Raw genomic sequence first — 18,400 nt, forward strand, 5'->3', positions numbered from 1 at the left:
TTGCACAAAATATCTTATGTACAAAATTTCATAAGGATCGGCCGACTATATCCTATAGCTGTCATAGAACGATCGAAATTGGCATAACTTTGGTGTTTTATAAGTTAGAAAGATGGGACGTGGTACAGATTCTATTTTGGACAAAATAATCTGATTTGCCAAATTTCATAAGGATCGGCAGACTATATACGATCTGCTATATATCTAATAATATAAGATGCGTGGCGCCACCTAGCAGACTGCGACTCAACTGCAAGGGTATATAAACTTCGGCTCCGCCCGAAGTTAGCTTTCCTTTCTTGTTAGATATTTGTTTTTAGTTTCTTTTCACTCACCCCAATATTGTGATCCTCGATGAAGGCCTTCATGTTGGTGTCGGGTATATGATGGGGTGTTTAGTTTAAATAGAGGTTGAATTTATAAATTACAACTAAATTAATATGCTGCAAGCCGTTCCGTTATTTACATTTTTGTTTTTATTTTTTTTTTTTTTTTGCTATCTAAATTTACATGTCAATGTTTGGGTTACTTTTAGTTGACAATTAGACTTAGGTAGTTAATTTATTATTATTCTATTTTATAGATATGACTTCATTTTTTTGTATGTTTTTTTTTTTTGTTTTTTATATTAATTTTGAGAAAAAGTGTATGATGCAGATTCAATCATAAAAATATTACTTAAACTCCTCGAAGACGACTTTTATTAGCTAGGCCCTCCGAAGATATATATATATATATACCTCTATATACGTATACATGTACGATATCAGAAATCGCACTGGTTTTATGCTTTTATATGCTTTTAACTTTTAAAACTTTTAACTATCGAGTTGAAACTTTGCACAAAATATCTTATGTACAAAATTTCATAAGGATCGGCCGACTATATCCTATAGCTGTCATAGAACGATCGAAATTGGCATAACTTTGGTGTTTTTTAAGTTAGAAAGATGGGATTTGGTACAGATTCTATTTAGGGAAAAACAATCCGATCTGCCAAATTTCATAAGGATCGGCCGACTATATACGATCCGCTATATATATAATAATATAAGATGCGTGGCGCCACCTAGCAGACTGCGACTAACCTTCAAGGGTATATCAACTTCGGCTCCGCCCGAAGTTAGCTTTCCTTTCTTGTTTTTTCTTATTTTTATATATATGGTGTGCTCGCTACACACCCCTCTCCTACAGTTTGAATCGAGGGAACACCCTATTTTCTTGCCATTTATGTCCTCCAGCAAGTAACATGAATGGCCTAGTTTCTTCTTAATTCGGGCTCTCATTCCCACTGGGGCAAGATTGGCATTCAAATTTTCAACTGCCTTGCTTAACAAGAAATTCCTTTTGATGACATTTTGCCCCACCTCAAAGGTTCGCGGTCGACATCTCAAATCGTAACTTCGTTTATTTCGTTCGTAGGCTTTCGACACATACTTATCATACTTATCTATGTTCGATTTGATTTGCTGGAATTCGTCAGCTCTGGGGAATCTAGCAGGAGGAGGTTAAGCATGTGTTGGCCAAAAACTGCGAAATAAGGTGAAATCCCTATCGATTTGTGGATGGACAGACCACTCGCGTCTTGATATAAGCTCTAATGGCTGCATTTATTGACCTATTTACGCGTTTAGCTTCACCAGTGAAAAAGGAAGTCAGTGATTTCGCGACTCTTGAATTGAGTTCCGTTATCACTGACGATAATTTCGGGCACTCCAAAACATGTAAATATGTCCTCCTTTAGGATATCTATTACTGTCTTTGATGTGAACTTCTTAACCGCTTTCAAAAATGTAAATTTAGAGAAATGGTCGAGGATAATCAATATGCCTATGTTACCTCTTTTTGTTCTAGGAAATGGTCCTATGAAAGGTAGGTAAAAACGTTGGAAAGGTTGTTCCCTTGTTGTAAAAGCTCCCATTGGGTGTTTGAAAGGTCGATTTGGTACTTTGGTCGTTTGACCCACCTGACAATTTTTGATATAATTTTGAACGTCTGTTGCCATGATGGGCCAATAGAATCTTCGACTACTTCAAATACATGTCCTTCAATATACATTCGGAATTTCTGAATAGCTAAAACTATGGCTAGGCATTCCAGTTCTGTCAAAGTGTAGTTACGCTTATTTAGTTTTTAGTCATACATACATGTATGGGACGCTCCGATCCTGAATCATCTTTTTGGGCTAGGACCACACCTACACCATATTAAGAGGCATCACATTGCACAATGAATGGCTTATCATAATCTGGAAAACTCTCATATAGCCGCTCAGTACGAGTCCAGAGTGTTATTGGCAATCCCTGGCATCTAGATCGGCGTCACTGGATGACTCAAAAATGGAGCAGAGCACAGTTGCTTCTTGATCTCCTCAAAAGCTGCTTGTGCCATAGGATTCCACTGTAGGGATTTTCCTTTTAGGAGTTCGGTCAAGGAAAATGTAATCGTTGAATAGTTAGAAGAAATCGTCTGAGTTGTCGTTGGTTCTGAGGGATTGGAAATTCTTTAACAGCAGCAATTTTGTCTGGTTTGACTCGTAAGGTTCCTTCTCCAACTATATAACCAAGGTAGTCCACCTGTCTAAGACAAAACTGGTTTTGTTTATGTTTATAGTTAGTCCTGCCTTCAGTAGTTGAGTGGCTACTTAAGATAGGTGTGATAGGTTGGATTCGAAACTATTCGATAGAATCAACAGGTCGTCTAAACAGACTAAAAGGTTCTACTTGAGATTAGGTCCATTAACCTGCACATTGTTTGGGGTGCATTCGTCAATCCGAATGGCATCCTCTTGAATTGGTACAATGGTCTGTTCGGTATGGTAAAGGCAGTTTTTGCTCGAGAATCTTTGTCGAGGCATATTTGCCAAAAGACGTCTTTAAGGTCAATCTTAGATATGCAGTGAACCGGTGGAAGACGGCTGAGGAGTCCTTCATTATAGGAATAGGATAGGCATCCCTCACGGTTATTAAGTTTTCGAGCATCCAAACACAAACAAACCATGCCTGGCTTGACGTGAAGCATAACCGGTAAAGACCATGGTGAACTAGGTGCTTCCTCAATTACGTCCATTTCAAGCATGCGATCTATTTCGTCACAAAGCAATTTCTCTCTTGCGGGCTTATTTGGCTTAGCGTCGGCTACTTCACTGTTATGTTCGATTAACGACGTGCATCCTAGTCCCTCTTTTTTGAACGACGGGAAAGAGAGGATAACTGTCTTTAATTGTGCCTGTTGTTTGAGGCTCAGAGGCGGTTGTATGGAATCTTGTACAGGAATTTCGGTTAGGTAACTGGAATTTAAGATGGAGATTTCCGAAACGTTTCTAGGAATCTATTCCGCAAATTAAGTCTTGCTTAATTGGCTGATATTAAGTTGTATGTTAGCGGAAGTTTAATAAGACCGAATACGGACTGTGACTGTCCATTCGCGGTTCGAAGTACTCCTTTTAAATTCATAGGGAAAGGGTTTTGCGACATAACTTTTTGTGCTAAGCTTCCTTATATAACCCTCTTATCGAATATCTTTGCCGTTCCGTACAATTGACGAGATAGTAAAACTTCGCAAGTTCTCCTTTTTGCGCCAAAACTCGCGCATGCGTTGAGACGATCTTGCAATTCCTGCGGAAGAACAGGGGTTACTAAACAATTCTTCTCTGCGCTTCTGGTACTCTTTGAGATGAATATGGTAGGGCTTAAGTGGTCTAGAGACTGTAGAACTAATCTGTATACTGGTGATACTGGAAGTTGTTGCTACTGGGTCCGAGGCTACTGGCGGACATCCCCTCTCGGATTGCGGCGGAGTTTTCCGGGTTCGCGTTGCATTTAGAGCTTAAGGCAATCATGATATCGATGACCTACTCCTCGCAATACCAGCATTTTACTTTCTCAGGTGATTGAATCGGGAGTATCCTCAAATTCTTCTTGAGCACATAGTTCGTCTACGAAATTCCTACGCATAGTTGGTCGTGTTGTTGACCAAGTACGAAAACTACGGTAAAACTCTTCGTGCCTATGACATTATTTTCGTAAACTTGCTAAATCTGGGGTGGTATCTACATGTGGCAGTTCTAGTTTAAGGTCTGGTCTTATGTTGTTCCTAACCTCAATAGCTATGTCGCCATCTGACATTGGTTCGCGCAATGAATCGGATATAACCAAGATTGAGTCAAGAAATTCATCAAAACTCTCATTTGTCCCTTGCTTTCTGCGTCTAATAGCGTTTTTAATATCTCGATCAGATCTCTGGCACTGGGAAGTAAGACAATTGACTCTCTTGGCACCTATTGCCAAGACCTACTACCCTAGATACACTTTATTAATTTGATCCAATATACAAAAGCATGTCGCAATATACAACCCATTAACCTTGTTTGGCTAAGCAGCCACCAGATAGGCTAATTTGAATATTGATAATTTGTTTATCTGCAGCGGCATTTGATCTTCTCTTTTGTCTCCCAGATTCGCATGCACTTTGTTGTCATTTTGTAGCGCATGCGCTTTTGGGAGCTTTGAAAGAGCTTCTGCGCCAAAGCGGTTCTTCTTTTTGTTGTATTTAGGGAGTTGTTATTGACGGGCCGCTATTTGTTTTATTGTGCGGAATTAGCTCAATAAATTTAATATAAACAATTGAATATCGACTTTAATTCGGTCGCTATCAAAACGCTGAGCGCTCAACATTGGTGACCCCGACGTGATCGCGCCCGAAGTTCAATTAGTTTAATTGCCCGAGAAACTGAAAAAACTGAAAAAAAACTATCAAAACGCTGAGCGCTTAACAAACCTATTGGCATTGACTATTAATAATTAGCAATAAGCAATAAGTAGACGGCGCCAGAAGCAGAAATCAGCATTAATAGCAAGAAGAATGACCGACTGACCAAAACCAAGCAAAAACCAAGCATGTACAAGCAATGCATGAACAAGCAATCTCGGTCAGCAGACTCAGAGGTGGGTGTCCCTGGCATTAACATTAGTTTGAGCACGTCCATAACATTGACCTTCCTTAGATTTAAGTATGTATAATTTAGCATCTTATATAAGATTGGTTCTTCTGAAATAAAGATAGTTGCGAAATCCGAGTCAATCGTCTCGTTACTCAGTGTTGAAACTACGGCACTTAAAATTGACCTACATCACGTGATCCTGTGTAAAACGATTCACAAGGTAGGACGCTCTAAAAACGCATACCAGTCTACTTCGAGTGTTGCTCCCGTGAAACGGACCACCAGTAAACCCCGCGTTACCTAATTACTCCGAGTGTTGCTCCCGTGAAACGGACCACGAGGAGACCCCGCAGCATACCAGTCTATTTCTAGTGTTGCTCCCGTAAAACGGACCACCCGCAGACTTCGCGTTACTTAACCTACTTCGAGTGTTGCTCCCGTGAAACAGACCGCCAGTAGGACCGGCCACCATACCACAGGTACTTGAGGACAACCACCCCAGGACTTTAAGAACATCAACTCCAGCCTGATCACAGCAAGCGTCTGGCCAACCCGAGCAGTCCCTTGCCGAATCCAGGTAAATTTAGTCAGACTATTTACGTTCTTTGACTACGACTCCGGGACCTACCGTTACTCCCGCGAGTTCAAGTTTAATGTAGTTGGCGTATAACGCTCTATGGACGAACAACATAGCCATCCAAAGGCTAATAAGAAACTTAACTAAGGACTCTGCAGAGCAAAAGCTCAAGGACAGCTACTTTGATGAAAGACTAAAACAACTCACTCACTCATTGACCCAGTTTGAAAGGAATGACGCCAAGCACCGTGAGCTGGCGCTAAGCCCGGAAAATGATTATTTCACAAAGGCAAAGGCCCTAGAATAATTTGTGAACAAATATGAAGCCATATTCTCCGATGGAATCCCATCAGGGTCAGGCCCGTCACAAAGGCCCCAGGAGAAAATCTTGAGCCAAACGCACAAGCACAAGGAACCGAGGGAGAAGGCCCTCACTTAACAAACATGAAGGACGGTTAGATGATATTTTGCGCGGTTCCCACTGCATACGTACAGCCCACCTCCCGTCCAACCGACCGAGGGACGCTGCCGCGTAACGTACGGCTCGAATCGCGGGAATAGATCCGAGATAGATAAGCGAGGATTAGGAGAAAGATATTACGAGGAAGAGTGTTGCACAGATAAGGCGGTTAATATAAGCGATTTAAGATTGTTAGTAGAGCAAGGTGACAAGATGTGGTAGAGACCATTGTAGTCCGAACATAATACCCTGAACGGATCGTGTTGGGCATATGTCGAACTACAATGGCTGAGGAGCAGAGGACGAAAGTTTCTGGTCCTTCTACTAGGAATGTTAAAATTTAAGCGTGTTAGTAAATGCTGGTTGTCTATATTTCCATAAATAAGATTATTTAAAAACATTCCATAAATAAGATTATATAAAAACATGACACCCAGCATCGTTCTACGATTTGTTAATGATGGTAAGTTGATTAGTAAAAGTCTACTATGATAAGAGGGGAGGTAAGGATTTGCAACCCAATTAAGTCCCCTAAGCGCAAAAGGAAGTTTTTTTGTACAGATTCTATGTGATCTCGGTCTACTCCGTATTGAGGATTCCAGACTCACAATCCATACTTAAGAATCGGACGACCAATGATGTATATTAAGTTTTTATTTTTTGATATAAGATCGTTAACCTGAGTTAGTCGTTCTAAGGCATTCCCACAGAGAAAATACATAGCCTGGTGTGGACTAGAGATCGGTAAAAAGACATGAGTTTCCATTTCGATCGATTAAGCTTTAGTTTATTTGCTAAACACCCATTTTGAAGTTTATCCTAATCGGATTGAAGTCTAGACTGGGCGCCACAAAATTTGTACTGAAGACATAGCTTAACGTCATCAGCGTACATAAGTACAAGTGAATTAGTTAAGGCAAGAGGCAAGTCCTTAATTTATAGTGTAAAAATGTATGGGTCCAAGATGGCTTCCTTGGGGCACCCCAGATGATGCGCGGATTAATCGCGAGGTAGATAAGTAGCTCGAAATCCAGATAAGAAGATCAGTTGGGAAACCCAAAAAGACGAGTTTACTTATAAGAACCGAATGGTTATCAGAGTCAAATGCTTTTCTGAAGTCAGTGTAAATAACGTTTGTTTGTTTCCAGCGATATATTAAAGAGTTTAAGGAGCGGTTTGTATAGAGCCTCGGAGCAGTTCTTCAGACACTCTGAATACCAGAGTCCGGCGAATCCACGGGCTTGACCTTAAGAAGATCCGATAACACAAAGCTTTGATCGAAAAATGGGAAAAATATAAGGTTGGCTGATTGGATATTATAAGTGTAAGGCTGAGCTGGACTGCTGCTAGGTGAATACGTTCCTTGAAAAAACTGTGCAAAGAGATCATCCATTGCCTGATTAGTCTTCGCTGATGAGTTTCCAAACGTAAGCAAAGGGGGAAAAGATACATGTTAACGCGTATTGTTTACAAAGTTATAATACTGCTTCGAATCCTGAGTAAACGTAATCCGGCAGCGGCGAATATAACTCCAATAACATTCGGCGATACACGGTGAAAATGGACCAAGCTACTAAGTATTTTGAAAGCTAACTGTTCAGCCAGATGATTTATGTTAATTTAAAGTTCTATTCATGACAATATTATTTGAAGGGGACTATTCCTTTAATTTATAAGGTACCTTGTATACCAAGGCGGATTCGTTGAAGCGGACGGATATTTCCACGGCACGCAAGCGTCGAAAAATATGTTCAAAGTGTAATACAATTTTTGTAATGCGATGTTTATATCCTCGCATGCCAGTAAATCAGACAAATCAAATTCCAAAATTAACTTATTTAATTTCATAAAGTCAGCCTTACGGAAGAAATGAACTTTATAAGATTAAAGTGAAAACTTAGGACAATAAAGCTATTGTTTTCCATTAAAACCTCAAGAGTGGGATGATATGGATCCTCCGGATTAGAAAGGGGCAAAGTTCTGGAAAGAGTAATTCCATCAGGATCAGAAACGAAACATAAGTCTAACAGCCGACCTAAAGAATTTCTAACGTGGTTAATTTGCCCGAGTGACATGTCGAACATGCCCTCAGGGAAGTCATGGTGGGAGTTAAGCTGTTGATAAGACGGTGAATTATCAACATTTGACCACATAAGTTCTGGGATATTAAAGTCACCCAGAGCTATCAGCTGGTCACCATCAGACAGACGATCGAAAACCAAACGAATAGCGGACAAATGTTGCGAGTATGTTGGCGGTTCGGACGAAGGTGGTATGTACGAACAGGTAACATACAAAGATTGATCGGACAAAGTGATTTTGATGCAAAGAAATTCAATGTCACCAAACTCTTGTGATTTTACCTCTTCAGAAGCGAATTTGGAGTCTACAGAAATTAGCACTCCTCCTCCCCTTCGCAAAGTTCTATCACATCTAAAAGTGGTGTACCTACTAGGAAAAACTTCGGAGCTTAAGATCTCCGGCTTTAACCAAGTTTCTGTAAATACTATAATGTGGGATGCAAAAAAAGAACTACCAGAATACAGTTTGGGAAGTTTACTACGTAACCCTCTTGTAGTCTGATAGGTAAGTGTTAATGAATACATTAGTTTTTTGAGATTGAGGAAGATGAGGTGGAAGGTTGATCAGTGGCCTTAACATGTGGGAGTTTTACACCCACAGGTTTGGTCATCTTTTTTTTCACCGTACTTGGCTGATGTTCTTGGACGAAAATGTTCTCTGGCCAAAAGCTGGCGGAACAGATCGTCTTGAACATCTGCAAGGGCACACGTATTTTGAAAAATGACGTGTGCCTGGTGTAAGAATATTTGAATTTTGTAATATCCACCACCTTTATGTATGTCGGCTTTTGCTTTGGCTTTGATGTAAGCCGAGATATCAATCTCCGAAGTATCAGGGGCAAGCCGGGAAACAAAAATGTGTTTCGATGGTGGGATCACCTGCAAGGGTTTTGGTGCCGCCGTAACTAATACTACGGCATCAGTGCGTACCGGGGGTCCGGACGGTTTATTACCCTGTTTGGTGACTGTTACATGAGTTTGAATTATTGGGTCTGGGATCACTTGAAGCGATGCCACAGAGGACATATCGGACAATTGCTCATTGATTCCGAGACATTCGGAAGCCGAATTTTTCTCAGGTCCGGCCCTTGGGGTGGCCAGAGATATAAGCGGTTGCATAGTTGTCGGCTGAGCAGGCTGAAGATTATTCGACCCGAGCACATCACTAAAAGCGGATTTCTTACGCTTTGGAGACTCATTTAGTAGTTGAAGGCTACTAATCTGTGTATCAAGCGCACAGAGTTGGTCATTGATTTTTCGAAAACCACTAATCAACTCCTTGAAACCGCTTTTAGTCTGCCTCATGAACGACCTCATTTCGTCCTGAACAGCACGACAACCATCACAGCAAAAGTGGAGACCAGACCTACGCGAGATTGCATCCGAAACTGAGGCCGTGAACCCGGCACACTTAGCGTGTAAAACGTTTTCACAGAGCCAGCAATGGATGGTAGGCTGGGAAGACGAGATTGTCTTATTGCAAGACTTTAATGCACAGACCAATTTAAAATCCATAATTATTAAAAATTTAAAAAATTAATTTATTAAAAATTATTAAAAATTAAATAATAAATAGAAACAAAATATTATAAATATTATATAATAAATATTAAATAACACCGATTGTTTATAGAAAGCTTATTGCAAATTTTACAAAAACGTAGTGCGCACAAAAAAAACACGTCCGTCCGCTTTAAGATAAAGAGAGGAAGTGATGATATGGAAGACTTTCTGTGCAACCGCAACGATGGACGGGAATTATCCACACACATCAGACAACACATGAAGGAACTATGGAAAGAAATCGTCACGGGACACTATGATCTCATCAACCTGGAGCCAGCCAAAAAAAATTATGGACACACCGATGACAGATTTCAGGTTGTACGAGCAGAATACTTTTCGTTTTTGAGCGAAGAATCGCAATCAACTTCAGCATCAACACAAAAACCCGCAATTGCACCTCCGTTTGTAATACCACCAGTAGAAATTCCAAAGTTTGACGGAGACTACCGGCATTGGCTACGATTCTACGAAATTTTTACGGAATGCGTCCACAATCAAGACTACAGCAATTCAGTAAAGTACAGGTGAATCACAAAATCTAATCGCAACGTCGATTGGCGGACAGACCAGTTACCAGGATGCATGGCAACGACTAAAGAATCGATACCAAAATGAACGGCTGTTGATTAAATCCGCAATCCAAGAGCTTTTCGGACACCCCAAAACAAATGGATCAGCGGACCAGCTGCGCAGCTTACATGATACCGTGCTCCGAACGGTCGGCACTCTCGACGCACTCTAAGTGTCAACAGACAACTGGGACCCAATCTTGATACACATCATTGAGGAAAGATTGGATCCACACACGCTGTCATCTCTAGAACTAGCCATCACCGATCCAACCAATCGACAATCTCTGAAGGAGATGTTAGAAAACCTTGAGCGTCAGGCAACCAGGCAAGTAACAGTGCAGAAAAATATGTCGGCCGCTCCACTTCGATCCAGTTCATCACAATTGGTGTGTTTAGCCACAGCCCTGCTTACAGATAAGCCCACCGTTCTGTTACCAACCGCCCAATTGGCAATACATGGACCAGCCGGAATCCCTCAGCAATGCCGCACAATCCTAGATTCCGGATCACAGATTAACATAATCACCAGAAGGTTGGCTGACACACTTGGACTACAATTGGAGCCATCAACCCTGAACATCTGTGCACTGGGAGGAACAACTAAAAGATCACGAAAAAAGGCTGTGGTGACCCTATCATCATTAACCACTGACTTCGAAGATCAAATAAACGTCGCTGCACTACCGAAAACATTGCTCAATCAACCATCCCACCCTATTCAAGCGCCAAGACCTATCTCACCTCAATTGCGCGTAGCCTATCCTGAATTTACGCAGCCACAGAATATTGATCTGTTGTTGGGCGCCGAAATCATCTCCCAGATTTTGAGGCCACAACAGGCCTATTTGGGAGAAGGATAGCCACTACTAAAAAATACAGCGCTTGGATGGATTGTGATGGGGCCAGTGCGACCGGAATCAGCTCCTAATATCAAGGTAGAACAAGTCGTCGGTAATAAGACGATTTTCTCACCTATAAATAACACAGGCCGACAATTTCCAACTTTTTTTTTCCTCTACGCATAATTTTACCTGCTCCATAACCTTTAGGCTCCCCTGAACCAAAGTCCAGAACAAACATAGGTTCTAACACCCACAATTTCCGCGGTACACCTAAGAGAAGAAATCGATCAAATTTTACCATATATTGAATTATGTAGGACGTGTAATAGCGATGACCATCATTGTTTCCAGTACATATCATTTTTTAAATGTATGTGTACCGACGAAAATTAAAAAATGGTATCTAGCAGTTACCATATCTTTGGAATACTCATCCAAAGTTGAAATCTCAGATTTTCTACATTAATTTTTGGTCTTCTATAACTTTTCCCCAAACATTTTTCTTTGGAAGATTTTTATTTTCTTATTGAAATCCGTAGATCTTACCATGTTTTAAGTTTGGATTTAAGGAAAAACTCGAAATAATTTTTTTGAATTTAATATAGGTGGTTAAACAATATTTTCTTCAATTAAATTGGAGTTTTTAATCTCATATTTTCAAAAAGTCATGGCTATCTAAAACTGTTTCTTTGTTCAAAACGTATCTATTGCAGGTTTAGCTTGTTTAGTAAAGCTTTACAGAAGTTGTAGATACCCATGACCTTTTGAAAATATGAGATTAAAAACTTCCATTGGTAACACCACCAGTCGACATTCCAAAATTTGACGGGGATTATTTGAAGTGGCCACGATTCTGCGACATCTTTACGGAACTGGTCCACAATCAAGAGTATAGCGATGCGGTAAAATTCCGGTACCAGGAGAGTCAAGTGGTTGAAGAATCACAACAAGTGGTTGAGAATCACAACATTTGGAGGACACGCCAGTTATCAAGATACTTGGCAGCGACTAAAGGCACGATATCAGAATGAAAGAATCCTCATCAAATCAACACTTGCAACCTTGTTTGCACATCTAAAAACAAATGGATCAGCAGATCAGCTACCTAGCTTACATGATGCAGTGCTTAGAATAATCACCGCCCTTCACGCCCTGAATATATCAACAGTAGGTTGGGAAGAAAAATTAGATTCCCATACCCCATCATGTGTAGAACTCGCCATCACAAACCCAACCTGCCAACCATCATTAAAACAAATGCTTGACCATCTAGAGCGGCAAGCAACCAGCCTAGTTACGCTACAAAAGACAGCGGTAAAATGGGTTTCGCTCATCAACTCAAGCACCGGTTGAAAAATGTAGCATATGTACCCATGGCAACCATCGACTTCAAACCTGCCAAAAGTTTTTGGACATGACTGCGAGTGATAGAACACAAAAAATAACAAGGATGAACGACTGCACAAATTGTTTATCCCTAAACCATACAGTCAACTCATGCAAATCCAGGTTCTCATGTCAAGTGTGCAAAAGGAATCATCGAACAATGCGACCAGCCAACTTACAACACCTTAGGTACTACTATCAACCGCCGAAGTGGAAGTCCAAGGTCCTACCGAAGCACGACACAAATGCCGCGCAGTATTCGATTCCGTATCACAAGTGAATTTAATTTCTCAGGAACTGGCTGATAAACTCGGAGTGCAATCAGCACCATCCGACATTACCATAGGGGGCATAGGAGGCACAAAACAAGCGAACTCCGGAACAGTACTAAATATGTTCTCATTAACCACAAACTTCAAACTTCTTATGTACTACCAGAACTCATGACGAATCAACCATCTGAGCCAATTATGAGCCCGAAAACTATTCCACCAGAACTGCGCTTGGCAGATCCCAATTTCAATCAGCCACAAGGGATCGATTTGCTGCTTGGGGCCGAATGCCTCCCACAACTCAGCGAACCGCTACACATAAACCTAGGACAAGGACAACCATTACTTCAACGGACCCCATAAGGATTTATTATATCCGGACCAGCAACAACCAGTTCTGCGGTACACACAAATCCACCTGTATGAAGTGCCCTATCAACCATGGAGGAACCAAGAATCGATACACTGCTCGAACAGTTTTGGAAGTTAGACACCCTCGATGAAAACCAAAAGGCCCTTACCAAGGACGAGAAGTTATGCGAACAGCATTTCATAGAAAATATAAAAAGGGGGGCAGACAAAAGATTAAGTGTACGCCTACCATTTAAGGAAGACCCAGAAACATTGGGAAATTCCCTTCCAATGGCATATTGGCGCTTTTATGCATTGGAAAAGAGACTTTAACGGGATCCTGATCACCAGAAACAATATGTAAAATTTATGGATCAATACGAGGAATTAGGGCATATGACTAGATTACAAACCAATCAACTAACATTATATCACTCCACATCATTGTGTATTAAAACCTGACAGAAGTACTACCAAACTTCGGGTTGTATTTGACGCATCAGCAACGACGACAAGTGGAAAAAGCTTAAATAATCTATTATGGACCAACAGTTCAAAGTGAATTACTATCCATTCTCTTAAGGTTCCGATCGTAACAATATGTTTTCACATCAGACGTAAAGAAAATGTAAAGACAGATTATGATACACCCAGATGACCGCAAATTATATTTTATTTGGCGGACACAGCACCTGCGCATCTGACCCAGGGTGCGGCTGCACTTCGACAGGGTTGTTATGTAGATGATTGTTTTACCGGAGGTCCCACCATAGATGAAGCACTAAGAAAATGGGATCAACTAATAAACCTGTTGGGAGAAGCAAAATTCAAACTAAGAAAATGGTGCGCAAACCACCCAGCATTACTAGCAGACATTCCAGAAGAAGACCAAGAAATGAATCTTGATTTCAGCAATTTTACTAAACAAACCGTCAAAATGCTCGAAATTATTCGGGATCCACCCGGTGACTGGCTTCAAGGACGTGCAGTGTAACGAACAGTGAGGCGGCATCTCTGGATGTATCGGACGAGAGGAGGGAGTTGCACGCTGTGTCCGGCCAGATCTCGCCGGGTAGTGGGTGGGTTCTGGAACACCCTCATCTCTCCCCTCGATGCTGCCTCGGGAATCATAAATTGAATCGATAATGATGCGTGCGCGACCCCACGAACAGCGTGGGTCAAACCTGAGCTCCTCAGACCAGAGTATATTAGGATCCTTCGGAGATCCCCAAGAAGGTACATGGCATAGGTTGGCGGCAGGGCGGTGGCAACCCAAACGAGGCGAATATGTTCTCTTACTCCATTATAAACTTCATTGTTTTATTCCTTAACAAAAGACCTTAAAATTCTAGATGACATCCTTATCCTAGCTTCCTAACTATTCCAATACTTCAATATATGATCTTTCTGACTACGCTTAATAATATCTTATTACTAAAGATTTGCGAACTTAAATGTATATTCGATTTGGCAGGATTCGCGGACTCGCGTTCAATATCATGACATCGGATTTTAGCTACTAAGAGAGCGCTACTACAAAGACCATGCGCGGGGCTGACTGTATAACCGGTGAAGCCTCTTGGGCTGGAACTCGGAAAACGAGGAAAGATATTGATCGGAGAATTCCGTATCACTTCTGCTGGCTTGGCATAGATTTAGGATTACTCACTCAATACATCCGCGACGAGTCGTTGAAGCGCTTCCACTACTCGAGGCTGGAAAAGATAATATGCAATTCGGGAGGGCCTTTGCCTAACCCGTCAACAATGCCAACAACAAAACATACAGCCAGTGGCAGAGCTCTGACGCGAAATCTCCGCCCACTACTTCTTCTTCTCCGCTTCCGGCACCGTTAGGCCATCAGCCGGTCGAGTCTCTCCGCTCTCCTGATGGACAAAGCGCTCCTTGAAAGCGCCGCAAGCGCCCTGTCCCTGCTTCCTATCCTATGGCTGAAGGCTAGTCCACGCCTGCTCCTCCGAATAACGGAACGCTCCTTTTAAGCGCAGCCAGCGCTCCGCTGCCGCTACTGCTCCTATAGGAATTCGCCTATTTCACGGCGACTCCTACATTCGACGGCGCGCTCCTTAAAAGCGCCGCCAGCACTCCGTCCTTGTTTTTACTCCTCCAGGAGGACGCCTACTGCACGGCGGCTCCTGCGATCGGCGTGGTGCTGCTTAAAGCGCCGCCAGCACTCTGTCTTCCTTCACTACTCCAGGATGGCGCCTACTACACGACGGCTCCTGTGATCGACGGGGGGCTGCTTAAAGCGCCGCCAGCACTCCGTCCTTCGTCACTGCTCCAGGATGGCGCCTACTTTACGGCGACTCCTGTGAGGTTAGGGCCGAACCCTATCCGAATCTCCGGCGGAGCGCCCCTTAAAGCGTCGCGAACGCCCCGACCGCAACAGCTCAGGTCGAGCTCACTGTATTTCCAGCTCCTACTCGGTTTTGATGACTCCCCTCAGCCCCGCCTCGTGGGCGGCCTGACTGAGAGATTCGCGCCGCAACTGTGACCCGCTCTCCTCTTCTTCTTCTGGCCAAGCGTTGCTCGCACTACGCCTCTCTGCCACCAGGGGTCTAGCTCGCACGCTGGTACCCCTGACCTAGCTAAACGAAAACACCTACGTCAGGCTCGCCTAACCATGACCAATCTTAAAACTCACCTAGCTTCTACGATCGCGCCCTGCCTTGACTGAGCAGTATGTACACCGCCAAATTGCCGCTTGTGGCCCTCTTTCTGTATGCCTGCTGGTCCTGCACCAGCACGATGGTTCCTCAGCGGGTAAAACTACGCTGCAGTTGCTCGAAAATTTCCGGATGCCTCTCCTTGCTTGCACGAACTTGCTTGTTTCGTGGTTAAATTCTAAAAGAACGCCGCTCCCACGCGGTTTCCTAATCTTAGCTTTGAGCGCGTTACCAGATCGATCAGATCCTCCACGAAACGCTGAATAGGGTCCTATTACGCGGTCGGGCTGCCAGAATGGCTGAAACACCGCACCCCCCCAGGCTGCCAACCCGTTCGAACTATCGCCGACGTTACAGCAGCGACAGAAGGCACAGGAGTCATCACTAAGAGGATCGTGTGTTCAGAACTTGCAAAAATCTTCGACCCTCTAGGGTTGTTCGGTCCAGTTGTAACAACGGCAAAGATAAGAATGCAACAATTATGGGAGCTGAAGATCGACTGGGACACGGAACTGGGTTCAGAACTCACCCATCAATGGCAAGCATTCAGAAATGATGTTCAGATCCTGACAACAATAAGAATTCCAAGATGTGCACTCCCAGCTGACACATCCGGAGGCATTCAACTACATGTTTTTGCAGACGCATCAGAAGCCGCATATGGGGTAGTGGCTTATTTACGAGCAAGGAATAAGACAGGCAATATTGTCACACGATTGCTATGTTCGAAGGCACGAGTAGCCCCCCTGATGAAACAGGCCCTACCACGCTTAGAACTCTGTGCAGCGGTATTAGCAGCTCAGGTCACAAAAAGAGTAAAAACCGATCTTAACGTAAACCTAGAAGCAATACATATATGGTCAGACTCGGAGATTGCATTAAAGTGGATTAACGCCACTGCCTCCTCATTTCAAAGGTTTTCCAACATCCATGTTACAACTCATGAAGACGAAAACTGTCGGACCTAACGATCCATTACGAGCACTAGATCCTAGTTCATAGACACGGAAGGAATAATTCGAGTAGGGGGACGACTACAAAACCATCCATAGACAATACTCTTATTTCAATGGAAACATCAGCAACTGGCACATTGCGGACCACAGTCATTATTGTGCAACATTAGACAACGATTTTGGTCATTAAGAGGAAAAGAGCTGGATCAAAAAACAGTTGTGTCAGATGTTGCCGAATTCGAGCAAAAATTGTTGAATCAAATAATGAGTCCACTACCGGCAGATCGAGTTCAACAACATAGACCCTTACTACTGCGGGCCCTTTTGGACTCACTATAAAATCCGAGGAAAACGACCACATAAGGTGTATCTAGCAGTCTTTTGTTGTTTTTCAACCAAGGCAGTTCACCTAGAGGTGGTAACAGATTTGACTACCCAAGAGATTTGCGGACGACGAGGACTACCATCAAAAATCTATAGTGACAACGCGACCAATTTTGTTGGAGCGTACAACGAATTATCAGAAGTAAAGGAGGCAATTTTCGCCGAGGAGGCACAAGCAATGATACACAAGACCTGCGCAAATCTGAGCATAGGATTCAAATTTATACCACCTCGGGCACCCCATTTCGGAGGCCTGTGGGAAGCCGCAGTAAAATCAGCAAAACATCTATTGAAACGAACGTTATATACCGCCACACTAACTCATGAAGAACTCGAAACCATAGTCATCGATATTGAAGCCATTCTAAATTCTCGCCCGTTGACATCTGTCTCTTCCAGCCCAAGGGATCATACGGCATTAACGCCAGGGCATTTCCTGATTGGGGAACCTCTAACGGCATCACCCGATATTCACCAATCAAGGCGACGCACAGGTTTACTCACTCGGTGGAAGCGTCTCGAGTACCTACATGAGTTACAGAATCGGTCAAAGTTTTCAAGAAGTTGTAAGACGGTAAATTTTGGTGATCTGGTTATAATAAAGGAAGACAACATCGCACCGTTGAACTGGCCCCTCGGACGCATCGTATCAGTCCATCCTTGAGGATTAAGAGGTGTATCAGCGGGACGACCGAAAATGAGGTATGCGATTTCAAGCAGAAACTCTTTGGCCCGGATGCCTTTCAACTTCTGTGTACAATGGCAGCTCTATCAAGACATCGGATAGTGGAGTGTAAACCAGAGCCAATCAAGGGGACCAATTATTGGGTTCAATTGACAGAACAGAATGCATGGATCTTTGGGACCACAAAGCCAATAACAATGACATATGTATGCTCAGCCGAAAAGGATCAAATCATCATCGAAGGCGTGGGCAAACTGACAATCAGGCAAGATTGTGTGATCACATCCATCACATTGTTGGGTAGAGCTCAATTCAACTCATCAGGAACAGTAAAGACGTCAGGGAGCTATGTTCACGAATGGCCGTCACTGGAAAAGATAAAGAAGAAGGGCAATTGGAGTCGACACTGGACCAGCTAGACCGACATCATGCAGAGGTGCAGGGATTAAAAACATGGACGAAACAGACGCAGGAAGATGTGGACAACAAGGCAGGCTGGAATCTGGCTCATCAATACTCCGGGGTAGTAATCTTAGGAATAGCGATCCTCGTAGCCGCATGGGCAGGGTACACACGGTGTGCCAGGGAGGACACCCCAGCAACCCATCACCAGAGAACGATACCCACCCAAGGAGAAGAATT

The 18,400-nt window shown here is 42.9% G+C and overlaps 1 protein-coding gene and 1 long non-coding RNA gene across 2 annotated transcripts in view; both read right to left on the minus strand.

Moving 5' to 3' along the window:
• Positions 1-18,400, minus strand: part of LOC116656528 — a 252,202-nt gene that overhangs the window by 188,265 nt on the left and 45,537 nt on the right. The gene's annotated exons all lie outside the window — the stretch shown is intronic.
• Positions 15,571-15,957, minus strand: LOC116656529. The gene is made up of 2 exons (XR_004311451.2): positions 15,712-15,957; positions 15,571-15,655 (listed from the first exon to the last, which is right to left on the minus strand). It is a non-coding gene; the product is annotated as an uncharacterized LOC116656529 (long non-coding RNA).

Source organism: Drosophila ananassae (genome assembly GCF_017639315.1).
Source record: "Drosophila ananassae strain 14024-0371.13 chromosome Y unlocalized genomic scaffold, ASM1763931v2 tig00000093, whole genome shotgun sequence".
Lineage (NCBI taxonomy): Eukaryota > Metazoa > Arthropoda > Insecta > Diptera > Drosophilidae > Drosophila > Drosophila ananassae.